The 6,121-nt window shown below is 43.0% G+C and overlaps 1 protein-coding gene across 6 annotated transcripts in view; it reads left to right on the forward strand.

Annotated features, from left to right (window-relative positions):
* Window positions 1–1,449: 1,449 nt before the first annotated feature.
* LOC119963413 (ETS-related transcription factor Elf-2-like) overlaps window positions 1,450–6,121 on the forward strand; it is a 185,868-nt gene continuing 181,196 nt past the window's right edge. For 2 of the 6 annotated variants that reach the window (XM_038792493.1, XM_038792495.1), the window contains exon 1: window positions 1,450–1,561. The gene's annotated coding sequence lies outside the window, so the exon portion shown is untranslated. The remainder of the gene's footprint in view (window positions 1,562–6,121) is intronic. The other 4 variants (XM_038792497.1, XM_038792498.1, XM_038792494.1 and 1 more) reach the window with 3 other exon arrangements.

The following is a 6,121-nucleotide window of genomic DNA, read 5'->3' on the forward strand; positions in this document are numbered from 1 at the left end:
GGGTGATAGGATCCAGGGTCAAGCCAGGCTGGGGACTCGCGATATTTGGGGTTGGGGTGGAGCCGGGAGTGCAGGAGGCGAAAGAGGCCGATGTTTTGGCCTTTGCGTCCCTAGTAGCCCGGCGGAGGATCTTGCTGCAGTGGAAAGATGCGAGACCTCCGAGCGTGGAGACCTGGATTAATGACATGGCGGGATTCATCAAGCTGGAGAGGGTCAAGTTCGCCCTGAGGGGGTCAGTACAAGGGTTCTTTAGGAGGTGGCAGCCTTTCCTCGACTTTCTGGCTCAACGATAAGGAACTAGGTCAGCAGCAGCAGCAACCCGGGGGGAGGGGGGGGGGGGGTTTAGGGGGATAGTGTTTAAGTTCATTTGCTTATTGTTAATTTATTTTGTTGTTTATTGGGCTTGGGGGGAGGGGTTTGTTATATGCGTTGTTACGGGTGCCGAGGGGTGTTTATTATTGTTATTGCTATTATTGTTCTGTTGATATTGATTTTTCAAAAATACCAATAAAAATTATTTACAAAAAAAAAATTCACGAGATTGGTTCCAAGGGTTGACCTATGATGAGGGGCTGAATAAATTGGGCCTATAATCTCTGGAGTTTAAAAGGGTGAGAGGTGACCTCACTGAAACATTCAATATTCTGAAGGAAGGGCAGACAACGGAGAGGTTGCTTCCAGTGGCTGGGGAAATCTATGATGGCACAGTCTAAGGATAAAAGATTGAGCGTTTGGAAGTGAGATGAGGAGGAATTTCTTTGATCAGAGGGTTAGGAATCTTCGGAATTGTTTGGCCCCGAGGGTTGTAAATGCCTCATCATTGAGTATATTGAAGACTGTGATTAATATATTTTTTGATCTCTCAGGGAATTAAATCATACGGGAGTGGGCAGGAGTTGAGGCAGAAGATGAGCCATGGTCATATTGAATAATGGAGCAGATTTGAGGGGCCGAATGGTCTCAACCTCCCTTTTCTCCTGTAAAAACTACCTCTTTGATCAAGTCTTTTGGCTGCTATCAGCACTAATATCGTTTTGTGGGGTTCAGTGTCAGATTTTGTTTTATAATGCTCCCATGAAGTGTCTTGGATGTTATGTTAAAGGCGGTATATAAATAGAAGTTGTTGTTGAGTTGAGATGAATGTCGTACACTGAGAGATAGGAATCAAAGCAGATCCTCAGCATAAGTTTATTATTGTTATTGCTATTATTGTTCTGTTGATATTGATTTTTCAAAAATACCAATAAAAATTATTTACAAAAAAAAAAATTCACTAGGTTGACACCTTAACCTAGGACGACATACCCTGGGTGTCCTCTGGAGTTGAAAAAAGCAGCAAGGCTCAAGAATGTGTGACTGCGTTTGAGATGTGGTTCTCTGTCAGGAGGGGGAAGCACTGAGGGTTTGTGGCATCCCTACCTGATTTTCTTTTCGTAATCTGAAATCCTTGGCCTGCCGCTTAGATTTAGCCTTCAACGGTACACAATGCTCGGACAAACAGGAGAGGCCTATAGGCAGCAAAGCCTTCTGATCAAAGCTGACCAGAGTTCTGCTACAGTAGGTAGGAAACTTCAAGTATTATTGTGGAACTTAGCAGAATAAGGAAAACCGACTGGATTTTCACAAAGTCTTTTAATTATGGCCTTTGCTCGGCATTTTCTTCTAATCTTGTTCTGCAGGAGAACACAGCAGATTGAAATAGGGTCACCATTTCAGCAAGAGGTTTCCCTGAATCACAGCGATCTTCATGTAAATGGACAGAGGAGTTTTCAAAATGCTTACAACATGTGTTACAGAGTGTAATTGGGGAGTTTTGGAGAGCAAAACTTTTTAAAGTTGACACTGTGTGCTCACACGAGCCACCTTTTAATCACAGCCTATTCAGATGGTGTGCGATGTTTGGACTAACTGAAACTAATTGTTCCCATTCCACCCAATGTACCTCAGAGTAACTTTCTTACTTTACCAGTATGCTGTGTAAGAAAGAAAGGTATAATACATTTATAATATTAATGAAATGCATTGCAATACTTTAGGGTAAAAAGGACCTGTGCACTTACCTTTTGGGTTCCCGACTCTTCTGTGGCTTATTTTGAACCCTGTTTAAAAATACAACTGAATTTCAACATTCGCTCACGACTAAGCAGCCAGTTCCAAACCCCTTTTGTTTTTTTTTGTTGCACTTTCAGTGTCAAGATTTTGCGGTATCCACATCATCGGCTTGTGACCAACAGCAGATAATTCTACAGCAATGTGGAATTCTTGACTTTGTCACCAGCGTGTTGGAAATTGGAATAAAATAGAACATAGAACATAGAACATAGAACGATACAGCGCAGTACAGGCCCTTCAGCCCTCGATGTTGCACCGACATGGAAAAAAACTAAAGGCCATCTAACCTACACTATGCCCTTATCATCCATATGCTTATCCAATAAACTTTTAAATGCCCTCAATGTTGGCAAGTTCACTACTGTTGCAGGTAGGGCATTCCACGGCCTCACCACTCTTTGCGTAAAAAACCCACCTCTGACCTCTGTCCTATATCTATTACCCCTCAATTTAAGGCTATGTCCCCTCGTGCTAGCCACCTCCATCCGCGGGAGAAGGCTCTCGCTGTCCACCCTATCTAACCCTCTGATCATTTTGTATGCCTCTATTAAGCCACCTCTTAACCTTCTTCTCTCTAACGAAAACAACCTCAAGTCCATCAGCCTTTCCTCATAAGATTTTCCCTCCATACCAGGCAACATCCTGGTAAATCTCCTCTGCACCCGTTCCAAAGCTTCCACGTCCTTCCTATAATGAGGCGACCAGAACTGTACGCAATACTCCAAATGCGGCCGTACTAGAGTTTTGTACAACTGCAACATGACCTCATGGCTCCGGAACTCAATCCCTCTACCAATAAAGGCCAACACACTATAGGCCTTCTTCACAACCCTATCAGCCTGGGTGGCAACTTTCAGGGATCTATGTACATGGACACTGAGATCCCTCTGCTCATCCACACTACCAAGAATTTTACCATTAGCCAAATATTCTGTATTCCTGTTATTCTTTCCAAAGTGAATCACCTCACACTTCTCCACATTAAACTCCATTTGCCACCTCTCAGCCCAGCTCTGCAGCTTATCTATGTCCCTCTGTAACCTGCAACATCCTTCCGCACTGTCTACAACTCCACCGACTTTAGTGTCGTCTGCAAATTTACTCACCCATCCTTCTGCGCCCTCCTCTAGGTCATTTATAAAAATGACAAACAGCAACGGTCCCAGAACAGATCCTTGTGGTACGCCACTCGTAACTGAACTCCATTCTGAACATTTCCCATCAACTACCACTCTCTGTCTTCTTTCAACTAGCCAATTTCTGATCTACATCTCTAAATCACCCTCAATCCCCAGCCTCCGTATTTTCTGCAATAGCCGACCGTGGGGAACCTTATCAAACGCTTTACTGAAATCCATATACACCACATCAACTGCTCTACCCTCGTCTACCTGTTCAGTCACCTTCTCAAAGAACTCGATAAGGTTTGTGAGGCATGACCTACCCTTCACAAAACCATGCTGACTATCCCTAATCATATTATTCCTATCTAGATGATTATAAATCGTATCTTTTATAATCCTCTCCAAGACTTTACCCACCAAAGACGTTAGGCTCACCGGCCTATAGTTACTGGGGTTATCTCTACTCCCCTTCTTGAACAAAGGGACCACATTTGCTATCCTACAGTCCTCTGGCACTATTCCTGTAGCCAATGATGACCTAAAAATCAAAGCCAAAGGCTCAGCAATCTCTTCCCTGGCTTCCCAGAGAATCCTAGGATAAATCCCATCAGGCCCCGGGGACTTATTTATTTTCACCTTGTCCAGAATTGCCAACACTTCTTCCCTACGCACCTCAATGCCATCTATTCTAATAGCCTGGGTCTCAGCATTCTCCTCCACAATATTATCTTTTTCCTGAGTGAATACTGACGAAAAGTGTTCATTTAGTATCTCACTTATCTCCTCAGCCTCCACACACAACTTCCAACCACTGTCCTTGACTGGCCCTACTCTTACCCTAGTCGTTCTTTTATTCCTGACATGCCTATAGAAAGCTTTTGGGTTTTCCTTGATCCTACCTGCCAAAGACTTCTCATGTCCCCTCCTTGCTCGTCTTAGCTCTCTCTTTAGATCCTTCCTCGCTTCCTTGTAACTAGCAAGCGCCCCAACTGAAACTTCACGCCTCATCTTCACATAGGCCTCCTTCTTCCTCTTAACAAGAGATTCCACTTCTTTGGTAAACCAATGCTGCGATTAGTTTATAAACGTTGAAAACATTTCTATTTTCAACATCGGAAAGGTAGTCATAATGGCAGTTTAAAAAAAATAAATTTAGAGCAATTCTATTTTTCCAATTAAAGGGCAATTTAGTGTGGCCAATCCACCTACCCTGCACGTCTTTGGGATGTGGGGCGAAACCCACGTAAACAGGGGGAGAATGTGCAAACTCCACATGGACAGTGACCAGAGCCGGGATCGAACCTGGGACCTCGGCGCCGTGAGGCTGCAGTGCTACCACTGCGCCACCGTGCTGCCCTATAACGGCAGTTTTTGACGTGCCTGTGTAACTGAGGTTATCTGTTCTGTTTTTTATTTCTGATTACGTATGGGCAGCGCGGAGGTGCAGTGGTTAGCACTGCTGCCTCACGGCGCCGAGGTTCCGGACTCGATCCCGGCCCCAGGTCACTGTCCGTGTGGAGTTTGCACATTCTTCCCGTCTCTGCATGGTTTCACCCCTACAACCCAAAATTGTGCAGGCGAGGTGGATTGGCCATGCTAAACTGTCCCTTAATTTGGGGGAAGAAAAGAATTGGGTGCTCTAAATTTATTTTGTTTTAAATTTCTGATAACGTACTATTTTTAGCACAAGGAGAGTTTTACAGATGTGTTGCACATTTGAGGTAAAACAAGGTAAGGAGATTGATTGACATGTGAAATCAGAAGAACTCAGGAGATGTGCGTGGAAAGTTTTTTACGCAGAGGGTGGTGGGTGCCCGGAACGCTTTACCAGCGAAGGTGGTAGAGGCGGATACGATAGCATCATTTAAGATGCACCTGGACAGGTATATGAATGGGTGGGGAACAGAGAGAAGTAGACCTTGGAAAATAGGAGACAGGTTTAGATAAAGGATCTGGATCGGCGCAGGCTGGGAGGGCCGAAGGGCCTGTTCCTGTGCTGTAATTGTCTTTGTTCTTTGTTATGCCTTAACTTATACACAAAACTGATGTATTTTAAAGAAAGAATGGAGTTTGTTGGAAACTTTCTGACTCAAATCGAACAGAGCACAATCTTGCCAGAGTGGGTTTCCTACAGTAATTTCCCACATGGTGGGCTCCGAATCTCCGCTGTGACAAGAAGTCATCGTGTGAAATCCAGGGAAAAGTGGAGAATTCACTCATTAGTCTCTTTATGCCTCATCAATACCTTTTTTGTTGTACTGTCAAAGTCAGGACATTGTGGCATTCACATCAGCACCATTTGATCAACGGCATGCCCTCGTATGCTTCCTGCAGGAATAGGTTGTAGTATTAACTTAACCGACAGAGGGAAAATAAGTCAATTTACAAATAAGCAGAACTAACTGAACACCCACCAAAGGTGAATTTTTTTTTTAATAAATGTTTTTTATTGAGTTTTTGAACAAAGTATATTTACAGTTTTGTACACAGAACAAAATGTATATATATATAGAAGAGAAGAAACTAAACTAATAAAAAAAGCTGGTAGGATATTGTGCACTAGTTCAACAACAGAACATTTTTTAAAAACGGGTTTACTGAACAAAATGCTACCTCTCTTTCCCAGAATTGATCCATACAATAAATTATAAAACATTTTCGTTTACTGTTAAAACAGAATAGGAAGTAGAAATCATGTTTGCTTGAATTAGCATTGCATTAATATCTTAAGGCAGATTATTGGTATTACAACATACATTTTGATTGGCTATTGAGCAAACCTTAATCCTACTTAAAATCCTGTACTATTACAGCATCTGTTGTATTTCAAAAGTGACTCTGTAGTTATCTACCACATGCTTCTGCCTACAAAAACATCCAGATTC

Source organism: Scyliorhinus canicula, chromosome 3 (genome assembly GCF_902713615.1).
Source record: "Scyliorhinus canicula chromosome 3, sScyCan1.1, whole genome shotgun sequence".
Classification (NCBI taxonomy): Eukaryota; Metazoa; Chordata; class Chondrichthyes; order Carcharhiniformes; family Scyliorhinidae; genus Scyliorhinus; species Scyliorhinus canicula.